This window comes from Abramis brama (assembly GCF_963993115.1).
Source record: "Abramis brama genome assembly, chromosome: 14".
Classification (NCBI taxonomy): domain Eukaryota; kingdom Metazoa; phylum Chordata; class Actinopteri; order Cypriniformes; family Leuciscidae; genus Abramis; species Abramis brama.
Window position 1 is genome coordinate 22,694,510 of NC_139976.1, and position 24,785 is coordinate 22,719,294.

The 24,785-nt window shown below is 39.9% G+C and overlaps 1 long non-coding RNA gene across 2 annotated transcripts in view; it reads left to right on the plus strand.

The window, feature by feature from the left end:
• Window positions 1-24,785, plus strand: part of LOC311095718 — a 127,279-nt gene that overhangs the window by 18,245 nt on the left and 84,249 nt on the right. Inside the window, exon 2 of one of the 2 annotated variants that reach the window (XR_014608891.1) lies at window positions 8,174-8,793. This is a non-coding gene — a long non-coding RNA (uncharacterized lncRNA). Of the gene's footprint in view, window positions 1-8,120; window positions 8,794-24,785 lie in introns of those variants that run through there. The other variant, XR_014608892.1, reaches the window with a different exon arrangement.

Sequence of the window (24,785 nt, forward strand, 5' to 3'; positions counted from 1 at the left end):
TCGGACTAGCGGTTTCAAAGATATAGCCAAATGTTTTTTAAGCGCTAAATCACAACGCTACACAAACCGTAAGGCAAAACCTAGCATGTTTGGTATCGTAGGACTCGGCAACGATTCAGGAGTCTAAAAAGATGAGTTTCGTGAAAATAAGTTGACCACACCCAAAGTTATAAGCATTTGAAAAAAAAAATTCACCACTAGGTGGCGCTGTTTCGAAACTTCTCAGGCTCATTCAGGGCATTGTGCTGATGACCCATACCACGTTTCGTAACAATCCGTTCATGCGTTCATAAAATACAGAATTTTAGCACAAAATTCAAAATGGCCGACAGCCAAAATGACCGATATGGTCAAATTGGATATCAGTCGACTCGGCATGTTGCCCTGAATCTAACGAGACCAATTGTATGATTTTTGGAAAAACTGTTCAGAAGTTATAAGCAAAAATAGCCATTTTTCATATCTCCGGACCAGTAGGTGGCGCTGCGCCGAAACACAGCATGTAGCCTCAGGTCATGCTTGTGAGTACAAGTACCAAGTTTGGTCTGAATACGATAAACCGTTGCGGAGATACAGCCTTACGACTGTTTTTGCTAGCGCTACGTAAAATGTATTTGTGCGTTTATTGAAAACGGTTTGACGAATCCATTTGAATTCCATAACTTTTTGTCAGCACTACCTGAAGATGATCTGGTTCAATTTTCGTGCAAATCGGACAAACCGTCTAGGACGAGTTCGAAAAAGTAGCTTTTTTTGAAAATTCAAGATGGCGGCCATATTTTTATGAAGGCAAATGACGTCATAGGGTGAAATCGAATCGCCATGAGCTCAGGAATCAGAGGAAAAAAGAATTTCGCTGATTGGCCTTACGGTTCAAAAGTTATTAGCAAAATAAAAGTGAAACTTTGGACAGGTGGTGGCGCTAGAGGGAATGACTTAGAAACACCAAAATTGGTGTATTTAATGTTGAGACGGTCCTCTATCAGAATGTCAAACCAAAACAACTTTCCCGCAATCGGTTCTATGGGCTGCCATAGACTCCCATGGCGGAAGAATAATAATAATAAATATAGCTGCAAGCAGCAATTACCGGGGCCAAGCAGAATAAGACGACAAGACATGCCAACATGTCTGAAAGTGTCAGACCAACTGCAACAATGAGCAATTAAAGACATTTAAAGAGGATTTTAGGCGAAATGGCTGAAAAATCATGTAAAAAGTGATTCAAAATATGATTTAATGGATTGTCACTTTTGACCAAAAGGTGGCGCTGTTACGAAATTGATGTGGTGTGGTCAGAGTAAGGAGACAGTGACACATACAAAGTTTTGTGTCAATATGTCGAGGCATTGCAGATATAAAGCCTGAATAGTCATTTTGGCATCATGCCTCAACTTTGCTGCTGTGCTATACGAAAACGGTTTCATCAATCGACACGAAATCCATAACTTTTTGTCGGCACAGTCTGGAGATGATACGATTCGATTTTGGTGAAAATCGGACAAACGGTCTAGGAGGAGTTCGAAAAAGTAGGTTTTGAATGAAAATCAAGATGGCGGACAGGAAGTTTGGCCAAATAAGGAAAACTTGGTATCTATGTTCTCGGCTTGACCCAAGGAATCTATTAAGACCCGTGCCATTTCAATAGCCAGATTTATTCAAAAGTTATTAGCCTTTTTGGAAATTTTGTTATAACTTTTGACCACTAGGTGGCGCTGTCTTGAAATATTTTGGTTGCCTTCAGGGGATGGTGCTGATGACACAATCTGAGTTTCGTAATATTACACCAATGCATTTGTTTAGTATAGCATTTTATTTCACAAAACTGTATTGAAGTCAATGGGAATTTCATATTTTGTTCAATTATAGCGCCACCAAGAGGCTCAGTCCCACAATTTTTTTTACGTGTCCTCAGAGTGAGCCCATACATATGTGTGTCAATTTTGGTGAAAATATCTCAATTCGCTTCGGAGTTATAGACATTTATATGAAAAAACACGAAAAAAATGACTGACACATGACTTTGATTGGAAATTAGTACCCCTAAACATCAATATTTTCGCATTTGGGCATTGGCGTATAGCTATCGACCTATGTTTCCAAACTTCTGACGGTGGTTTCGTCTCGATCGGACTAGCGGTTTCAAAGATATAGCCAAATGTTTTTTAAGCGCTAAATCACAACGCTACACAAACCGTAAGGCAAAACCTAGCATGTTTGGTATCGTAGGACTCGGCAACGATTCAGGAGTCTAAAAAGATGAGTTTCGTGAAAATAAGTCGACCACACCCAAAGTTATAAGCATTTGAAAAAAAAAATTCACCACTAGGTGGCGCTGTTTCGAAACTTCTCAGGCTCATTCAGGGCATTGTGCTGATGACCCATACCACGTTTCGTAACAATCCGTTCATGCGTTCATAAAATACAGAATTTTAGCACAAAATTCAAAATGGCCGACAGCCAAAATGACCGATATGGTCAAATTGGATATCAGTCGACTCGGCATGTTGCCCTGAATCTAACGAGACCAATTGTATGATTTTTGGACAAACTGTTCAGAAGTTATAAGCAAAAATAGCCATTTTTCATATCTCCGGACCAGTAGGTGGCGCTGCGCCGAAACACAGCATGTAGCCTCAGGTCATGCTTGTGAGTACAAGTACCAAGTTTGGTCTGAATACGATAAACCGTTGCGGAGATACGGCCTTACGACTGTTTTTGCTAGCGCTACGTAAAATGTATTTGTGCGTTTATTGAAAACGGTTTGACGAATCCATTTGAATTCCATAACTTTTTGTCAGCACTACCTGAAGATGATCTGGTTCAATTTTCGTGCAAATCGGACAAACCGTCTAGGACGAGTTCGAAAAAGTAGCTTTTTTTGAAAATTCAAGATGGCGGCCATATTTTTATGACGGCAAATGACGTCATAGGGTGCAATCGAATCGCCATGAGCTCAGGAATCAGAGGAAAAAAGAATTTCGCTGATTGGCCTTACGGTTCAAAAGTTATTAGCAAAATAAAAGTGAAACTTTGGACAGGTGGTGGCGCTAGAGGGAATGACTTAGAAACACCAAAATTGGTGTATTTAATGTTGAGACGGTCCTCTATCAGAATGTCAAACCAAAACAACTTTCCCGCAATCGGTTCTATGGGCTGCCATAGACTCCCATGGCGGAAGAATAATAATAATAATAATAAATATAGCTGCAAGCAGCAATTACCGGGGCCAAGCAGAATAAGACGACAAGACATGCCAACATGTCTGAAAGTGTCAGACCAACTGCAACAATGAGCAATTAAAGACATTTAAAGAGGATTTTAGGCGAAATGGCTGAAAAATCATGTAAAAAGTGATTCAAAATATGATTTAATGGATTGTCACTTTTGACCAAAAGGTGGCGCTGTTACGAAATTGATGTGGTGTGGTCAGAGTAAGGAGACAGTGACACATACAAAGTTTTGTGTCAATATGTCGAGGCATTGCAGATATAAAGCCTGAATAGTCATTTTGGCATCATGCCTCAACTTTGCTGCTGTGCTATACGAAAACGGTTTCATCAATCGACACGAAATCCATAACTTTTTGTCGGCACAGTCTGGAGATGATACGATTCGATTTTGGTGAAAATCGGACAAACGGTCTAGGAGGAGTTCGAAAAAGTAGGTTTTGAATGAAAATCAAGATGGCGGACAGGAAGTTTGGCCAAATAAGGAAAACTTGGTATCTATGTTCTCGGCTTGACCCAAGGAATCTATTAAGACCCGTGGCATTTCAATAGCCAGATTTATTCAAAAGTTATTAGCCTTTTTGGAAATTTTGTTATAACTTTTGACCACTAGGTGGCACTGTCTTGAAATATTTTGGTTGCCTTCAGGGGATGGTGCTGATGACACAATCTGAGTTTCGTAATATTACACCAATGCATTTGTTTAGTATAGCATTTTATTTCACAAAACTGTATTGAAGTCAATGGGAATTTCATATTTTGTTCAATTATAGCGCCACCAAGAGGCTCAGTCCCACAATTTTTTTTACGTGTCCTCAGAGTGAGCCCATACATATGTGTGTCAATTTTGGTGAAAATATCTCAATTCGCTTCGGAGTTATAGACATTTATATGAAAAAACACGAAAAAAATGACTGACACATGACTTTGATTGGAAATTAGTACCCCTAAACATCAATATTTTTGCATTTGGGCATTGGCGTATAGCTATCGACCTATGTTTCCAAACTTCTGACGGTGGTTTCGTCTCGATCGGACTAGCGGTTTCAAAGATATAGCCAAATGTTTTTTAAGCGCTAAATCACAACGCTACACAAAACGTAAGGCAAAACCTAGCATGTTTGGTATCGTAGGACTCGGCAACGATTCAGGAGTCTAAAAAGATGAGTTTCGTGAAAATAAGTCGACCACACCCAAAGTTATAAGCATTTGAAAAAAAAAATTCACCACTAGGTGGCGCTGTTTCGAAACTTCTCAGGCTCATTCAGGGCATTGTGGTGATGACCCATACCACGTTTCGTAACAATCCGTTCATGCGTTCATAAAATACAGCATTTTAGCACAAAATTCAAAATGGCCGACAGCCAAAATGACCGATATGGTCAAATTGGATATCAGTCGACTCGGCATGTTGCCCTGAATCTAACGAGACCAATTGTATGATTTTTGGACAAACTGTTCAGAAGTTATAAGCAAAAATAGCCATTTTTCATATCTCCGGACCAGTAGGTGGCGCTGCGCCGAAACACAGCATGTAGCCTCAGGTCATGCTTGTGAGTACAAGTACCAAGTTTGGTCTGAATACGATAAACCGTTGCGGAGATACGGCCTTACGACTGTTTTTGCTAGCGCTACGTAAAATGTATTTGTGCGTTTATTGAAAACGGTTTGACGAATCCATTTGAATTCCATAACTTTTTGTCAGCACTACCTGAAGATGATCTGGTTCAATTTTCGTGCAAATCGGACAAACCGTCTAGGACGAGTTCGAAAAAGTAGCTTTTTTTGAAAATTCAAGATGGCGGCCATATTTTTATGACGGCAAATGACGTCATAGGGTGCAATCGAATCGCCATGAGCTCAGGAATCAGAGGAAAAAAGAATTTCGCTGATTGGCCTTACGGTTCAAAAGTTATTAGCAAAATAAAAGTGAAACTTTGGACAGGTGGTGGCGCTAGAGGGAATGACTTAGAAACACCAAAATTGGTGTATTTAATGTTGAGACGGTCCTCTATCAGAATGTCAAACCAAAACAACTTTCCCGCAATCGGTTCTATGGGCTGCCATAGACTCCCATGGCGGAAGAATAATAATAATAAATATAGCTGCAAGCAGCAATTACCGGGGCCAAGCAGAATAAGACGACAAGACATGCCAACATGTCTGAAAGTGTCAGACCAACTGCAACAATGAGCAATTAAAGACATTTAAAGAGGATTTTAGGCGAAATGGCTGAAAAATCATGTAAAAAGTGATTCAAAATATGATTTAATGGATTGTCACTTTTGACCAAAAGGTGGCGCTGTTACGAAATTGATGTGGTGTGGTCAGAGTAAGGAGACAGTGACACATACAAAGTTTTGTGTCAATATGTCGAGGCATTGCAGATATAAAGCCTGAATAGTCATTTTGGCATCATGCCTCAACTTTGCTGCTGTGCTATACGAAAACGGTTTCATCAATTGACACGAAATCCATAACTTTTTGTCGGCACAGTCTGGAGATGATACGATTCGATTTTGGTGAAAATCGGACAAACGGTCTAGGAGGAGTTCGAAAAAGTAGGTTTTGAATGAAAATCAAGATGGCGGACAGGAAGTTTGGCCAAATAAGGAAAACTTGGTATCTATGTTCTCGGCTTGACCCAAGGAATCTATTAAGACCAGTGGCATTTCAATAGCCAGATGTATTCAAAAGTTATTAGCCTTTTTGGAAATTTTGTTATAACTTTTGACCACTAGGTGGCGCTGTCTTGAAATATTTTGGTTGCCTTCAGGGGATGGTGCTGATGACACAATCTGAGTTTCGTAATATTACACCAATGCATTTGTTTAGTATAGCATTTTATTTCACAAAACTGTATTGAAGTCAATGGGAATTTCATATTTTGTTCAATTATAGCGCCACCAAGAGGCTCAGTCCCACAATTTTTTTTACGTGTCCTCAGAGTGAGCCCATACATATGTGTGTCAATTTTGGTGAAAATATCTCAATTCGCTTCGGAGTTATAGACATTTATATGAAAAAACACGAAAAAAATGACTGACACATGACTTTGATTGGAAATTAGTACCCCTAAACATCAATATTTTCGCATTTGGGCATTGGCGTATAGCTATCGACCTATGTTTCCAAACTTCTGACGGTGGTTTCGTCTCGATCGGACTAGCGGTTTCAAAGATATAGCCAAATGTTTTTTAAGCGCTAAATCACAACGCTACACAAACCGTAAGGCGAAACCTAGCATGTTTGGTATCGTAGGACTCGGCAACGATTCAGGAGTCTAAAAAGATGAGTTTCGTGAAAATAAGTCGACCACACCCAAAGTTATAAGCATTTGAAAAAAAAAATTCACCACTAGGTGGCGCTGTTTCGAAACTTCTCAGGCTCATTCAGGGCATCGTGCTGATGACCCATACCACGTTTCGTAACAATCCGTTCATGCGTTCATAAAATACAGAATTTTAGCACAAAATTCAAAATGGCCGACAGCCAAAATGACCGATATGGCAAAATTGGATATCAGTCGACTCGGCATGTTGCCCTGAATCTAACGAGACCAATTGTATGATTTTTGGACAAACTGTTCAGAAGTTATAAGCAAAAATAGCCATTTTTCATATCTCCGGACCAGTAGGTGGCGCTGCGCCGAAACACAGCATGTAGCCTCAGGTCATGCTTGTGAGTACAAGTACCAAGTTTGGTCTGAATACGATAAACCGTTGCGGAGATACGGCCTTACGACTGTTTTTGCTAGCGCTACGTAAAATGTATTCGTGCGTTTATCGAAAACGGTTTGACGAATCCATTTGAATTCCATAACTTTTTGTCAGCACTACCTGAAGATGATCTGGTTCAATTTTCGTGCAAATCGGACAAACCGTCTAGGACGAGTTCGAAAAAGTAGCTTTTTTTGAAAATTCAAGATGGCGGCCATATTTTTATGACGGCAAATGACGTCATAGGATGCAATCGAATCGCCATGAGCTCAGGAATCAGAGGAAAAAAGAATTTCGCTGATTGGCCTTACGGTTCAAAAGTTATTAGCAAAATAAAAGTGAAACTTTGGACAGGTGGTGGCGCTAGAGGGAATGACTTAGAAACACCAAAATTGGTGTATTTAATGTTGAGACGGTCCTCTATCAGAATGTCAAACCAAAACAACTTTCCCGCAATCGGTTCTATGGGCTGCCATAGACTCCCATGGCGGAAGAATAATAATAATAATAATAATAATAATAATAATAAGAAACGGAACAGATACAATAGGTGCCTCCGCACCTTCGGTGCTTGGCCCCTAAATATAGCTGCAAGCAGCAATTACCGGGGCCAAGCAGAATAAGACGACAAGACATGCCAACATGTCTGAAAGTGTCAGACCAACTGCAACAATGAGCAATTAAAGACATTTAAAGAGGATTTTAGGCGAAATGGCTGAAAAATCATGTAAAAAGTGATTCAAAATATGATTTAATGGATTGTCACTTTTGACCAAAAGGTGGCGCTGTTACGAAATTGATGTGGTGTGGTCAGAGTAAGGAGACAGTGACACATACAAAGTTTTGTGTCAATATGTCGAGGCATTGCAGATATAAAGCCTGAATAGTCATTTTGGCATCATGCCTCAACTTTGCTGCTGTGCTATACGAAAACGGTTTCATCAATCGACACGAAATCCATAACTTTTTGTCGGCACAGTCTGGAGATGATACGATTCGATTTTGGTGAAAATCGGACAAACGGTCTAGGAGGAGTTCGAAAAAGTAGGTTTTGAATGAAAATCAAGATGGCGGACAGGAAGTTTGGCCAAATAAGGAAAACTTGGTATCTATGTTCTCGGCTTGACCCAAGGAATCTATTAAGACCAGTGGCATTTCAATAGCCAGATGTATTCAAAAGTTATTAGCCTTTTTGGAAATTTTATTATAACTTTTGACCACTAGGTGGCGCTGTCTTGAAATATTTTGGTTGCCTTCAGGGGATGGTGCTGATGACACAATCTGAGTTTCGTAATATTACACCAATGCATTTGTTTAGTATAGCATTTTATTTCACAAAACTGTATTGAAGTCAATGGGAATTTCATATTTTGTTCAATTATAGCGCCACCAAGAGGCTCAGTCCCACAATTTTTTTTACGTGTCCTCAGAGTGAGCCCATACATATGTGTGTCAATTTTGGTGAAAATATCTCAATTCGCTTCGGAGTTATAGACATTTATATGAAAAAACACGAAAAAAATGACTGACACATGACTTTGATTGGAAATTAGTACCCCTAAACATCAATATTTTCGCATTTGGGCATTGGCGTATAGCTATCGACCTATGTTTCCAAACTTCTGACGGTGGTTTCGTCTCGATCGGACTAGCGGTTTCAAAGATATAGCCAAATGTTTTTTAAGCGCTAAATCACAACGCTACACAAACCGTAAGGCGAAACCTAGCATGTTTGGTATCGTAGGACTCGGCAACGATTCAGGAGTCTACAAAGATGAGTTTCGTGAAAATAAGTCGACCACACCCAAAGTTATAAGCATTTGAAAAAAAAAATTCACCACTAGGTGGCGCTGTTTCGAAACTTCTCAGGCTCATTCAGGGCATCGTGCTGATGACCCATACCACGTTTCGTAACAATCCGTTCATGCGTTCATAAAATACAGAATTTTAGCACAAAATTCAAAATGGCCGACAGCCAAAATGACCGATATGGCAAAATTGGATATCAGTCGACTCGGCATGTTGCTCTGAATCTAACGAGACCAATTGTATGATTTTTGGACAAACTGTTCAGAAGTTATAAGCAAAAATAGCCATTTTTCATATCTCCGGACCAGTAGGTGGCGCTGCGCCGAAACACAGCATGTAGCCTCAGGTCATGCTTGTGAGTACAAGTACCAAGTTTGGTCTGAATACGATAAACCGTTGCGGAGATACGGCCTTACGACTGTTTTTGCTAGCGCTACGTAAAATGTATTCGTGCGTTTATCGAAAACGGTTTGACGAATCCATTTGAATTCCATAACTTTTTGTCAGCACTACCTGAAGATGATCTGGTTCAATTTTCGTGCAAATCGGACAAACCGTCTAGGACGAGTTCGAAAAAGTAGCTTTTTTTGAAAATTCAAGATGGTGGCCATATTTGTATGACGGCAAATGACGTCATAGGGTGCAATCGAATCGCCATGAGCTCAGGAATCAGAGGAAAAAAGAATTTCGCTGATTGGCCTTACGGTTCAAAAGTTATTAGCAAAATAAAAGTGAAACTTTGGACAGGTGGTGGCGCTAGAGGGAATGACTTAGAAACACCAAAATTGGTGTATTTAATGTTGAGACGGTCCTCTATCAGAATGTCAAACCAAAACAACTTTCCCGCAATCGGTTCTATGGGCTGCCATAGACTCCCATGGCGGAAGAAGAAGAAGAAGAAGAAGAAGAAGAAGAAGAATAATAAGAACGGGAACAGATACAATAGGTGCCTCCGCACCTTCGGTGCTTGGCCCCTAAATATAGCTGCAAGCAGCAATTACCGGGGCCAAGCAGAATTAGACGACAAGACATTTCGACATGTCTGAAAGTGTCAGACCAACTGCAACAATGAGCAATTAAAGACGTTTGAAGAGGATTTTAGGCAAAATGCCTGAAAAATCATAGACACAATAATTAAAAATATGATTTAATGGATTATCACTTTCGACCAATAGGTGGCGCAGTTAACAAAACTGATGTGATGTGGTCAGAGTGAAGTGACAATGACACGTACAAAGTTTGGTGTCAATATCTCAAGGCATTGCAGAGATAAAGCCTGAATAATGCTTTTAGCATCATGCCTCAACTTTGCTGCTGCGCTATACGAAAACGGTTTCGTCTATCGACACGAAATCCATAACTTTTAGTCGGCACGGTCTGGAGATGATACGATTCGATTTTGGTGAAAATCGGACAAACGGTCTAGGAGGAGTTCGAAAAAGTAGGTTTTGACTGAACATCAAGATGGCGGACAGGAAGTTCGGCCAAATAAGGAAAACTTGGTATCTATGTTCTCGGCTTGACCCAAGGAATCTATTAAGACCAGTGGCATTTCAATAGATAGATTTATTCAAAAGTTATTAGCCTTTTTGGAAATTTTGTTATAACTTTTGACCACTAGGTGGCGCTGTTTCGAAATATTTTGAGTACCTTCAGGGGATGGTGCTGAAGGCACATTCTGAGTTTCGTAATATTACACCAATGCATTTGTTTAGTATAGCATTTTATTTCACAAAACTCTATTGAAATCAATGGGAATTTCATGTTTTGTTCTATTATAGCGCCACCAAGAGGCTCAGTCCCACCATTTTTTTTATGTGTCATCAGAGTGAGCCCATACATATATGTGTCGATTTTGGTGCAAAAATCTCAATTTGCTTCGGAGTTATAGACATTTATATGAAAAAACACGTAAAAAATTACTGACACATGACTTTGATTGAATATTACTACCCCTAAACATCAATATTTTCACATTTGGGCATTAGCATATAGTTAACAAGCTATGATTCCAAACTTCTGACGGTGGTTTCGTCTCAATCGGACAAACGGTTTCGAAGATATAGCCTAATGTTTTTTAAGCGCTAAATCACAATGCTACACAAACCGTTAGGCGAAACCTAACATGTTTGGTATCGTTGGACTCGGCAACGATTCAGGAGTCCAATGAGATGAGTTTCGTGAAAATAAGTCGATCACACCCAAAGTTATAAGCATTTGAAAAAAAAAATTCACCACTAGGTGGCGCTGTTTCGAAACTTCTCACACTCCTTCAGGACATCGTGCTGATGACCCATACCAAGTTTCGTAACAATCCGTTCATGCGTTGTTAAAATACAGCATTTTAGCACAAAATTCAAAATGGCCGACAGTCAAATTGGCCGATATGGCAAAATTGGATATCAGTCGACTCGGCATGACGCCCTGAATCTATCAAGACCAATTTTATGATTTTTGGACAAACTGTTCAGAAGTTATAAGCAAAAATAGCCATTTTTCATATCTCCGGACCTGTAGGTGGCGCTGTGCCGAAACGCAGCATGTAGCCTCAGGTCATGCTTGTGAGTACATGTACCAAGTTTGGTCTGAATACGATAAACCGTTGCGGAGATACAGCCTTACGACTGTTTTTGCAAGCGCTACGTAAAATTTGTTAGAGCGTTTATCGAAAACGGTTTGACGAATCAACAAGATTTTAATAACTTTTTGTCAACCCTGCCTGAAGATGATCCGATTCAATTTTCGTGCAAATCGGACAAACCGTCTAGGACGAGTTCGAAAAAGTACCTTTTTAGGATAATTCAAAATGGCGGCCATGTTTTTATGACGGAAAATGACGATATAGGGTGCAATCGAATCGTCATGAGCTCAGGAATCAGAGGAAAAAAGGATTTCGCTGATTGGCCTTACGGTTCAAAAGTTATTAGCAAAGTAAAAGTGAAACTTTGGACAGGTGGTGGCGCTAGAGGGAATGACTTAGACACACCAAAATTGGTGTACTTAATGTTGGGACTGTCCTCTATCAGAATGTCAAACCAAAACAACTTTCCCGCAATCGGTTCTATGGGCTGCCATAGACTCCCATGGCGGAAGAAGAAGAAGAATAATAATAAGAACGGGAACAGATACAATAGGTGCCTCCGCACCTTCGGTGCTTGGCCCCTAATAATAAGAAACGGAACAGATACAATAGGTGCCTCCGCACCTTCGGTGCTTGGCCCCTAATAATAAATATAGCTGCAAGCAGCAATTACCGGGGCCAAGCACAATCAGATGACAAGACATGCCAACATTGCTGAAAGTGTCAGACCAATGAGCAATTAAAGACATTAAAGAGGATTTTAGGCAAAATGCCTGAAAAATCATAGAAACAGTGAAGAAAAATATGATTTAATGGACTATCACTTTCGACCAATAGGTGGCGCAGTTACAAAACTGATGTGATGTGGTCAGAGTGAAGTGACAATGACACATACAAAGTTTGGTGTTAATATGTCAAGGCATTGCAGAGATAAAGCCTGAATAGTCATTTTGGCATCATGCCTCAGCTTTGCTGCTGTGCTATACGAAAACGGTTTCATCAATCGACACGAAATCCATAACTTTTTGTCGGCACAGTCTGGAGATGATACGATTCGATTTTGGTGAAAATCGGACAAACGGTCTAGGAGGAGTTCGAAAAAGTAGGTTTTGAATGAAAATCAAGATGGCGGACAGGAAGTTTGGCCAAATAAGGAAAACTTGGTATCTATGTTCTCGGCTTGACCCAAGGAATCTATTAAGACCCGTGGCATTTCAATAGCCAGATTTATTCAAAAGTTATTAGCCTTTTTGGAAATTTTGTTATAACTTTTGACCACTAGGTGGCGCTGTCTTGAAATATTTTGGTTGCCTTCAGGGGATGGTGCTGATGACACAATCTGAGTTTCGTAATATTACACCAATGCATTTGTTTAGTATAGCATTTTATTTCACAAAACTGTATTGAAGTCAATGGGAATTTCATATTTTGTTCAATTATAGCGCCACCAAGAGGCTCAGTCCCACAATTTTTTTTACGTGTCCTCAGAGTGAGCCCATACATATGTGTGTCAATTTTGGTGAAAATATCTCAATTCGCTTCGGAGTTATAGACATTTATATGAAAAAACACGAAAAAAATGACTGACACATGACTTTGATTGGAAATTAGTACCCCTAAACATCAATATTTTCGCATTTGGGCATTGGCGTATAGCTATCGACCTATGTTTCCAAACTTCTGACGGTGGTTTCGTCTCGATCGGACTAGCGGTTTCAAAGATATAGCCAAATGTTTTTTAAGCGCTAAATCACAACGCTACACAAACCGTAAGGCGAAACCTAGCATGTTTGGTATCGTAGGACTCGGCAACGATTCAGGAGTCTAAAAAGATGAGTTTCGTGAAAATAAGTCGACCACACCCAAAGTTATAAGCATTTGAAAAAAAAAATTCACCACTAGGTGGCGCTGTTTCGAAACTTCTCAGGCTCATTCAGGGCATTGTGCTGATGACCCATACCACATTTCGTAACAATCCGTTCATGCGTTCATAAAATACAGAATTTTAGCACAAAATTCAAAATGGCCGACAGCCAAAATGACCGATATGGTCAAATTGGATATCAGTCGACTCGGCATGTTGCCCTGAATCTAACGAGACCAATTGTATGATTTTTGGACAAACTGTTCAGAAGTTATAAGCAAAAATAGCCATTTTTCATATCTCCGGACCAGTAGGTGGCGCTGCGCCGAAACACAGCATGTAGCCTCAGGACATGCTTGTGAGTACAAGTACCAAGTTTGGTCTGAATACGATAAACCGTTGCGGAGATACGGCCTTACGACTGTTTTTGCTAGCGCTACGTAAAATGTATTTGTGCGTTTATTGAAAACGGTTTGACGAATCCATTTGAATTCCATAACTTTTTGTCAGCACTACCTGAAGATGATCTGGTTCAATTTTCGTGCAAATCGGACAAACCGTCTAGGACGAGTTCGAAAAAGTAGCTTTTTTTGAAAATTCAAGATGGCGGCCATATTTTTATGACGGAAAATGACGTCATAGGGTGCAATCGAATCGCCATGAGCTCAGGAATCAGAGGAAAAAAGAATTTCGCTGATTGGCCTTACGGTTCAAAAGTTATTAGCAAAATAAAAGTGAAACTTTGGACAGGTGGTGGCGCTAGAGGGAATGACTTAGAAACACCAAAATTGGTGTATTTAATGTTGAGACGGTCCTCTATCAGAATGTCAAACCAAAACAACTTTCCCGCAATCGGTTCTATGGGCTGCCATAGACTCCCATGGCGGAAGAATAATAATAATAAATATAGCTGCAAGCAGCAATTACCGGGGCCAAGCAGAATAAGACGACAAGACATGCCAACATGTCTGAAAGTGTCAGACCAACTGCAACAATGAGCAATTAAAGACATTTAAAGAGGATTTTAGGCGAAATGGCTGAAAAATCATGTAAAAAGTGATTCAAAATATGATTTAATGGATTGTCACTTTTGACCAAAAGGTGGCGCTGTTACGAAATTGATGTGGTGTGGTCAGAGTAAGTAGACAGTGACACATACAAAGTTTTGTGTCAATATGTCGAGGCATTGCAGATATAAAGCCTGAATAGTCATTTTGGCATCATGCCTCAACTTTGCTGCTGTGCTATACGAAAACGGTTTCATCAATCGACACGAAATCCATAACTTTTTGTCGGCACAGTCTGGAGATGATACGATTCGATTTTGGTGAAAATCGGACAAACGGTCTAGGAGGAGTTCGAAAAAGTAGGTTTTGAATGAAAATCAAGATGGCGGACAGGAAGTTTGGCCAAATAAGGAAAACTTGGTATCTATGTTCTCGGCTTGACCCAAGGAATCTATTAAGAACCGTGGAATTTCAATAGCCAGATTTATTCAAAAGTTATTAGCCTTTTTGGAAATTTTGTTATAACTTTTGACCACTAGGTGGCGCTGTCTTGAAATATTTTGGTTGCCTTCAGGGGATGGTGCTGATGACACAATCTGAATTTCGTAATATTACACCAATGCATTTGTTTAGTATAGCATTTTATTTCACAAAACTGTATTGAAGTCAATGGGAATTTCATATTTTGTTCAATTATAGCGCCACCAAGAGGCTCAGTCCCACAATTTTTTTTACGTGTCCTCAGAGTGAGCCCATACATATGTGTGTCAATTTTGGTGAAAATATCTCAATTCGCTTCGGAGTTATAGACATTTATATGAAAAAACACGAAAAAAATGACTGACACATGACTTTGATTGGAAATTAGTACCCCTAAACATCAATATTTTCGCATTTGGGCATTGGCATATATCTATCGACCTATGTTTCCAAACTTCTGACGGTGGTTTCGTCTCGATCGGACTAGCGGTTTCAAAGATATAGCCAAATGTTTTTTAAGCGCTAAATCACAACGCTACACAAACCGTAAGGCGAAACCTAGCATGTTTGGTATCGTAGGACTCGGCAACGATTCAGGAGTCTAAAAAGATGAGTTTCGTGAAAATAAGTCGACCACACCCAAAGTTATAAGCATTTGAAAAAAAAAATTCACCACTAGGTGGCGCTGTTTCGAAACTTCTCAGGCTCATTCAGGGCATTGTGCTGATGACCCATACCACGTTTCGTAACAATCCGTTCATGCGTTCATAAAATACAGAATTTTAGCACAAAATTCAAAATGGCCGACAGCCAAAATGACCGATATGGTCAAATTGGATATCAGTCGACTCGGCATGTTGCCCTGAATCTAACGAGACCAATTGTATGATTTTTGGACAAACTGTTCAGAAGTTATAAGCAAAAATAGCCATTTTTCATATCTCCGGACCAGTAGGTGGCGCTGCGCCGAAACACAGCATGTAGCCTCAGGTCATGCTTGTGAGTACAAGTACCAAGTTTGGTCTGAATACGATAAACCGTTGCGGAGATACGGCCTTATGACTGTTTTTGCTAGCGCTACGTAAAATGTATTTGTGCGTTTATTGAAAACGGTTTGACGAATCCATTTGAATTCCATAACTTTTTGTCAGCACTACCTGAAGATGATCTGGTTCAATTTTCGTGCAAATCGGACAAACCGTCTAGGACGAGTTCGAAAAAGTAGCTTTTTTTGAAAATTCAAGATGGCGGCCATATTTTTATGACGGAAAATGACGTCATAGGGTGCAATCGAATCGCCATGAGCTCAGGAATCAGAGGAAAAAAGAATTTCGCTGATTGGCCTTTTGGTTCAAAAGTTATTAGCAAAATAAAAGTGAAACTTTGGACAGGTGGTGGCGCTAGAGGGAATGACTTAGAAACACCAAAATTGGTGTATTTAATGTTGAGACGGTCCTCTATCAGAATGTCAAACCAAAACAACTTTCCCGCAATCGGTTCTATGGGCTGCCATAGACTCCCATGGCGGAAGAATAATAATAATAATAATAATAATAATAATAATAATAATAATAAGAAACGGAACAGATACAATAGGTGCCTCCGCACCTTCGGTGCTTGGCCCCTAATAAGAAACGGAACAGATACAATAGGTGCCTCCGCACCTTCGGTGCTTGGCCCCTAATAATAATAAGAAACGGAACAGATACAATAGGTGCCTCCGCACCTTCGGTGCTTGGCCCCTAAATATAGCTGCAAGCAGCAATTACCGGGGCCAAGCAGAATAAGACGACAAGACATGCCAACATGTCTGAAAGTGTCAGACCAACTGCAACAATGAGCAATTAAAGACATTTAAAGAGGATTTTAGGCGAAATGGCTGAAAAATCATGTAAAAAGTGATTCAAAATATGATTTAATGGATTGTCACTTTTGACCAAAAGGTGGCGCTGTTACGAAATTGATGTGGTGTGGTCAGAGTAAGGAGACAGTGACACATACAAAGTTTTGTGTCAATATGTCGAGGCATTGCAGATATAAAGCCTGAATAGTCATTTTGGCATCATGCCTCAACTTTGCTGCTGTGCTATACGAAAACGGTTTCATCAATCGACACGAAATCCATAACTTTTTGTCGGCACAGTCTGGAGATGATACGATTCGATTTTGGTGAAAATCGGACAAACGGTCTAGGAGGAGTTCGAAAAAGTAGGTTTTGAATGAAAATCAAGATGGCGGACAGGAAGTTTGGCCAAATAAGGAAAACTTGGTATCTATGTTCTCGGCTTGACCCAAGGAATCTATTAAGACCCGTGCCATTTCAATAGCCAGATTTATTCAAAAGTTATTAGCCTTTTTGGAAATTTTGTTATAACTTTTGACCACTAGGTGGCGCTGTCTTGAAATATTTTGGTTGCCTTCAGGGGATGGTGCTGATGACACAATCTGAGTTTCGTAATATTACACCAATGCATTTGTTTAGTATAGCATTTTATTTCACAAAACTGTATTGAAGTCAATGGGAATTTCATATTTTGTTCAATTATAGCGCCACCAAGAGGCTCAGTCCCACAATTTTTTTTACGTGTCCTCAGAGTGAGCCCATACATATGTGTGTCAATTTTGGTGAAAATATCTCAATTCGCTTCGGAGTTATAGACATTTATATGAATAAACATGAAAAAAATGACTGACACATGACTTTGATTGGAAATTAGTACCCCTAAACATCAATATTTTCGCATTTGGGCATTGGCGTATAGCTATCGACCTATGTTTCCAAACTTCTGACGGTGGTTTCGTCTCGATCGGACTAGCGGTTTCAAAGATATAGCCAAATGTTTTTTAAGCGCTAAATCACAACGCTACACAAACCGTAAGGCAAAACCTAGCATGTTTGGTATCGTAGGACTCGGCAACGATTCAGGAGTCTAAAAAGATGAGTTTCGTGAAAATAAGTCGATCACACCCAAAGTTATAAGCATTTAAAAAAAAAAAATTACCACTAGGTGGCGCTGTTTCGAAACTTCTCACACTCCTTCAGGACATCGTGTTGATGACCCATACCAAGTTTCTTAACAATCCGTTTGTGCGTTCTTAAAATATAGCATTTTAGCACAAAATTCAAAATGGCCGACAGTCAAAATGGCCGATATGGCAAAATTGGATATCAGTCGACTCGGCATGTTGCCCTGAATCTATCGAGACCAATTTTATGATTTTTGGACAAACTGTTCAGAAGTTATAAGCAAAAATAGCCATTTTTCATATCTCCGGACCAGTAGGTGGCGCTGCGCCGAAACGCAGCATGTAGCCTCAGGTCATGCTTGTGAGTACATGTACCAAGTTTGGTCTGAATACGATAAACCGTTGCGGAGATACGGCCTTACGACTCTTTTTGCTAGGGCTACGTAAAATGTATTCGTGCGTTTATCGAAAACGGTTTGACGAATCAATTTGAATTCCATAACTTTTGGTCAGCACTGCCTGAAGATGATCTGGTTAAATTTTCGTGCAAATCGGACAAACCGTCTAGGACGAGTTCGAAAAAGTAGCTTTTTCAGAAAATTCAAAATGGCGGCCATATTTATATGACGGAAAATGACGTCATAGGGTGCAATCGAATCTGCATGAGCTCAGGAATCAGAGGAAAAAAGAATTTTGTTGATTGGCCTTACGGTTCAAAAGTTATTAGCAAAATAAAAGTGAAACTTTGGACAGGTGGTGGCGCTAGAGGGAATGACTTAGAAACACAAAAATTGGTGTATTTAATGTTGGGACTGTCCTCTATCAGAATGTCAAACCAAAACAACTTTCCCGCAATCGGTTCTATGGGCTGCCATAGACTCCCATGGCGGAAGAAGAAGAAGAAGAAGAAGAAGAAGAAGAAGAATAATAAGAACGGGAACAGATACAATAGGTGCCTCCGCACCTTCGGTGCTTGGCCCCTAAATATAGCTGCAAGCAGCAATTACCGGGGCCAAGCAGAATAAGACGACAAGACATGCCAACATGTCTGAAAGTGTCAGACCAACTGCAACAATGAGCAATTAAAGACATTTAAAGAGGATTTTAGGCGAAATGGCTGAAAAATCATGTAAAAAGTGATTCAAAATATGATTTAATGGATTGTCACTTTTGACCAAAAGGTGGCGCTGTTACGAAATTGATGTGGTGTGGTCAGAGTAAGGAGACAGTGACACATACAAAGTTTTGTGTCAATATGTCGAGGCATTGCAGATATAAAGCCTGAATAGTCATTTTGGCATCATGCCTCAACTTTGCTGCTGTGCTATACGAAAACGGTTTCATCAATCGACACGAAATCCATAACTTTTTGTCGGCACAGTCTGGAGATGATACGATTCGATTTTGGTGAAAATCGGACAAACGGTCTAGGAGGAGTTCGAAAAAGTAGGTTTTGAATGAAAATCAAGATGGCGGACAGGAAGTTTGGCCAAATAAGGAAAACTTGGTATCTATGTTCTCGGCTTGACCCAAGGAATCTATTAAGACCAGTGGCATTTCAATAGCCAGATGTATTCAAAAGTTATTAGCCTTTTTGGAAATTTTGTTATAACTTTTGACCACTAGGTGGCGCTGTCTTGAAATATTTTGGTTGCCTTCAGGGGATGGTGCTGATGACACAATCTGAGTTTCGTAATATTACACCAATGCATTTGTTTAGTATAGCATTTTATTTCACAAAACTGTATTGAAGTCAATGGGAATTTCATATTTTGTTCAATTATAGCGCCACCAAGAGGCTCAGTCCCACAATTTTTTTTACGTGTCCTCAGAGTGAGCCCATACATATGTGTGTCAATTTTGGTGAAAATATCTCAATTCGCTTCGGAGTTATAGACATTTATATGAAAAAACACGAAAAAAATGACTGACACATGACTTTGATTGGAAATTAGTACCCCTAAACATCAATATTTTCGCATTTGGGCATTGGCGTATAGCTATCGACCTATGTTTCCAAACTTCTGACGGTGGTTTCGTCTCGATCGGACTAGCGGTTTCAAAGATATAGCCAAATGTTTTTTAAGCGCTAAATCACAACGCTACACAAACCGTAAGGCGAAACCTAGCATGTTTGGTATCGTAGGACTCGGCAACGATTCAGGAGTCTAAAAAGATGAGTTTCGTGAAAATAAGTCGACCACACCCAAAGTTATAAGCATTTGAAAAAAAAAATTCACCACTAGGTGGCGCTGTTTCGAAACTTCTCAGGCTCATTCAGGGCATCGTGCTGATGACCCATACCACGTTTCGTAACAATCCGTTCATGCGTTCATAAAATACAGAATTTTAGCACAAAATTCAAAATGGCCGACAGCCAAAATGACCGATATGGCAAAATTGGATATCAGTCGACTCGGCATGTTGCCCTGAATCTAACGAGACCAATTGTATGATTTTTGGACAAACTGTTCAGAAGTTATAAGCAAAAATAGCCATTTTTCATATCTCCGGACCAGTAGGTGGCGCTGCGCCGAAACACAGCATGTAGCCTCAGGTCATGCTTGTGAGTACAGGTACCAAGTTTGGTCTGAATACGATAAACCGTTGCGGAGATACGGCCTTACGACTGTTTTTGCTAGCGCTACGTAAAATGTATTCGTGCGTTTATCGAAAACGGTTTGACGAATCCATTTGAATTCCATAACTTTTTGTCAGCACTACCTGAAGATGATCTGGTTCAATTTTCGTGCAAATCGGACAAACCGTCTAGGACGAGTTCGAAAAAGTAGCTTTTTTTGAAAATTCAAGATGGTGGCCATATTTTTATGACGGCAAATGACGTCATAGGGTGCAATCGAATCGCCATGAGCTCAGGAATCAGAGGAAAAAAGAATTTCGCTGATTGGCCTTACGGTTCAAAAGTTATTAGCAAAATAAAAGTGAAACTTTGGACAGGTGGTGGCGCTAGAGGGAATGACTTAGAAACACCAAAATTGGTGTATTTAATGTTGAGACGGTCCTCTATCAGAATGTCAAACCAAAACAACTTTCCCGCAATCGGTTCTATGGGCTGCCATAGACTCCCATGGCGGAAGAAGAAGAAGAAGAAGAAGAAGAAGAAGAATAATAATAAGAACGGGAACAGATACAATAGGTGCCTCCGCACCTTCGGTGCTTGGCCCCTAATAACAAGCGCAAGCAGACGACAGGATATGCCAACATGGCTGAAGGTGTCAGACCAACTGCAACAATGAGCAATTAAATACATTTAAAGAGGATTTTAGGCGAAATGGCTGAAAAATCATATAAAAAGTCATTCGAAATATGATTTAATGGATTATCACTTTCGACCAATCTGTGGCGCAGTTACAAAACTGATGTGATGTGGTCAGAGTGAAGTGACAATGACACATACAAAGTTTGGTGTCAATATGTCAAGGCATTGCAGAGATAAAGCCTGAATAGTGCTTTTAGCATCATGCCTCAACTTTGCTGCTACGCTATACGAAAACGGTTTCGTCTATAGACACGAAATCCATAACTTTTAGTCAGCACAGTCTGGAGATGATACGATTCGATTTTGGTGAAAATCGGACAAACGGTCTAGGAGGAGTTCGAAAAAGTAGGTTTTGACTGAAAATCAAGATGGCGGACAGGAAGCTAGGCCAAATAAGGAAACCTTGGTATCTATGTTCTCGTCTTGACCCAAGGAATCTATTAAGACCAGTTGCATTACAATAGGCCAACTTATTCAAAAGTTATTAGCAGTTTTGTAAATTTTGTTATAACTTTTGACCACTAGGTGGCACTGTCTCGAAATATTTTGGGTACCTTCAGGGGATGGTGCTGATGGCACATTTTGAGTTTCGTAATATTACACCAATGCATTTGTTTAGTATAGCATTTTATTTCACAAAACTGCATTGAAGTCAATGGGAATTTCATGTTTTGTTCTATTATAGCGCCACCAAGAGGCTGAGTCCCACCATCTTTTTTACATGTCCTCAGAGTGAGCTCATACATATGTGTGTCGATTTTGGTGAAAATATCTCAATTCGCTTCGGAGTTATAGACATTTATATGAAAAAACATGTAAAAAATGACTGACACATGACTTTGTTTGGAATTTACTACCCCTAAACATCAATATTTTCGCATTTGGGCATTGGCGTATAGCTATCGACCTATGTTTCCAAACTTCTGACGGTGGTTTCATCTCGATCGGACTAGCGGTTTCAAAGATATAGCCAAATGTTTTTTAAGCGCTAAATCACAACGCTACACAAACCGTAAGGCGAAACCTAGCATGTTTGGTATCATAGGACTCGGCAACGATTCAGGAGTCTAAAAAGATGAGTTTCGTGAAAATAAGTCGACCACACCCAAAGTTATAAGCATTTGAAAAAAAAAATTCACCACTAGGTGGCGCTGTTTCGAAACTTCTCAGGCTCATTCAGGGCATTGTGCTGATGACCCATACCACGTTTCGTAACAATCTGTTCATGCGTTCTTAAAATACAGCATTTTAGCACAAAATTCAAAATGGCCGACAGTCAAAATGGCCGATATGGTAATATTGGATATCAGTCGACTCGGCATGTTACCCTGAATCTAACGAGACCAATTGTATGATTTTTGGACAAACTGTTCAGAAGTTATAAGCAAAAATAGCCATTTTTCATATCTCCGGACCAGTAGGTGGCGCTGCGCCGAAACACAGCATGTAGCCTCAGGTCATGCTTGTGATGACATGTACCAAGTTTGGTCTGAATCCGATAAAGCGTTGCGGAGATACGGCCTTACATCTGTTTTCGCAAGCGCTACGTAAAATGTATTCGTGGGTTTATCGAAAACTGTTAAGCGAATCAACTTGAATTCCATAACTTTTTGTCAGCATGGTCTGTAGATGATCTGGTTCAATTTTCGTGCAAATCGGACAAACCGTCTAGGACGAGTTCGAAAAAGTAGCTTTTTAGATAAATTCAAAATGGCGGCCATATTGTTATGACAGAAATGATGTCATAGGGTGCAATCGAATTGGCATGAGCTCAGGAATCAGAGAGAAAAATAATTTTGTTGATTGGCCTTACGGTTCAAAAGTTATTAGCAAAATAAAAGTGAAACTTTGGACAGGTGGTGGCGCTAGAGGGAATGACTTAGACACACCAAAATTGGTGTATTTAATGTTGGGACTGTCCTCTATCAGAATGTCAAACCAAAACAACTTTCCCGCATTCGGTTCTATGGGCTGCCATAGACTCCCAGTTGGAAGAAGGAAGAATAATAATAAATATAGCTGCAAGCAGCCATTACCGGGGCCAAGCAGAATAAGACGACAAGACATGCCAACATGTCTGAAAGTGTCAGACCAACTGCAACAATGAGCAATTAAAGACATTTAAAGAGGATTTTAGGCGAAATGGCTGAAAAATCATGTAAAAAGTGATTCAAAATATGATTTAATGGATTGTCACTTTTGACCAAAAGGTGGCGCTGTTACGAAATTGATGTGGTGTGGTCAGAGTAAGGAGACAGTGACACATACAAAGTTTTGTGTCAATATGTCGAGGCATTGCAGATATAAAGCCTGAATAGTCATTTTGGCATCATGCCTCAACTTTTCTGCTGTGCTATACGAAAACGGTTTCATCAATCGACACGAAATCCATAACTTTTTGTCGGCACAGTCTGGAGATGATACGATTCGATTTTGGTGAAAATCGGACAAACGGTCTAGGAGGAGTTTGAAAAAGTAGGTTTTGAATGAAAATCAAGATGGCGGACAGGAAGTTTGGCCAAATAAGGAAAACTTGGTATCTATGTTCTCGGCTTGACCCAAGGAATCTATTAAGACCCGTGGCATATCAATAGCCAGATTTATTCAAAAGTTATTAGCCTTTTTGGAAATTTTGTTATAACTTTTGACCACTAGGTGGCGCTGTCTTGAAATATTTTGGTTGCCTTCAGGGGATGGTGCTGATGACACAATCTGAGTTTCGTAATATTACACCAATGCATTTGTTTAGTATAGCATTTTATTTCACAAAACTGTATTGAAGTCAATGGGAATTTCATATTTTGTTCAATTATAGCGCCACCAAGAGGCTCAGTCCCACAATTTTTTTTACGTGTCCTCAGAGTGAGCCCATACATATGTGTGTCAATTTTGGTGAAAATATCTCAATTCGCTTCGGAGTTATAGACATTTATATGAAAAAACACGAAAAAAATGACTGACACATGACTTTGATTGGAAATTAGTACCCCTAAACATCAATATTTTCGCATTTGGGCATTGGCGTATAGCTATCGACCTATGTTTCCAAACTTCTGACGGTGGTTTCGTCTCGATTGGACTAGCGGTTTCAAAGATATAGCCAAATGTTTTTTAAGCGCTAAATCACAACGCTACACAAACCGTAAGGCGAAACCTAGCATGTTTGGTATCGTAGGACTCGGCAACGATTCAGGAGTCTAAAAAGATGAGTTTCGTGAAAATAAGTCGACCACACCCAAAGTTATAAGCATTTGAAAAAAAAAATTCACCACTAGGTGGCGCTGTTTCGAAACTTCTCAGGCTCATTCAGGGCATTGTGCTGATGACCCATACCACGTTTCGTAACAATCCGTTCATGCGTTCATAAAATACAGAATTTTAGCACAAAATTCAAAATGGCCGACAGCCAAAATGACCGATATGGTCAAATTGGATATCAGTCGACTCAGCATGTTGCCCTGAATCTAACGAGACCAATTGTATGATTTTTGGACAAACTGTTCAGAAGTTATAAGCAAAAATAGCCATTTTTCATATCTCCGGACCAGTAGGTGGCGCTGCGCCGAAACACAGCATGTAGCCTCAGGTCATGCTTGTGAGTACAAGTACCAAGTTTGGTCTGAATACGATAAACCGTTGCGGAGATACAGCCTTACGACTGTTTTTGCTAGCGCTACGTAAAATGTATTTGTGCGTTTATCGAAAACGGTTTGACGAATCCATTTGAATTCCATAACTTTTTGTCAGCACTACCTGAAGATGATCTGGTTCAATTTTCGTGCAAATCGGACAAACCGTCTAGGACGAGTTCGAAAAAGTAGCTTTTTTTGAAAATTCAAGATGGCGGC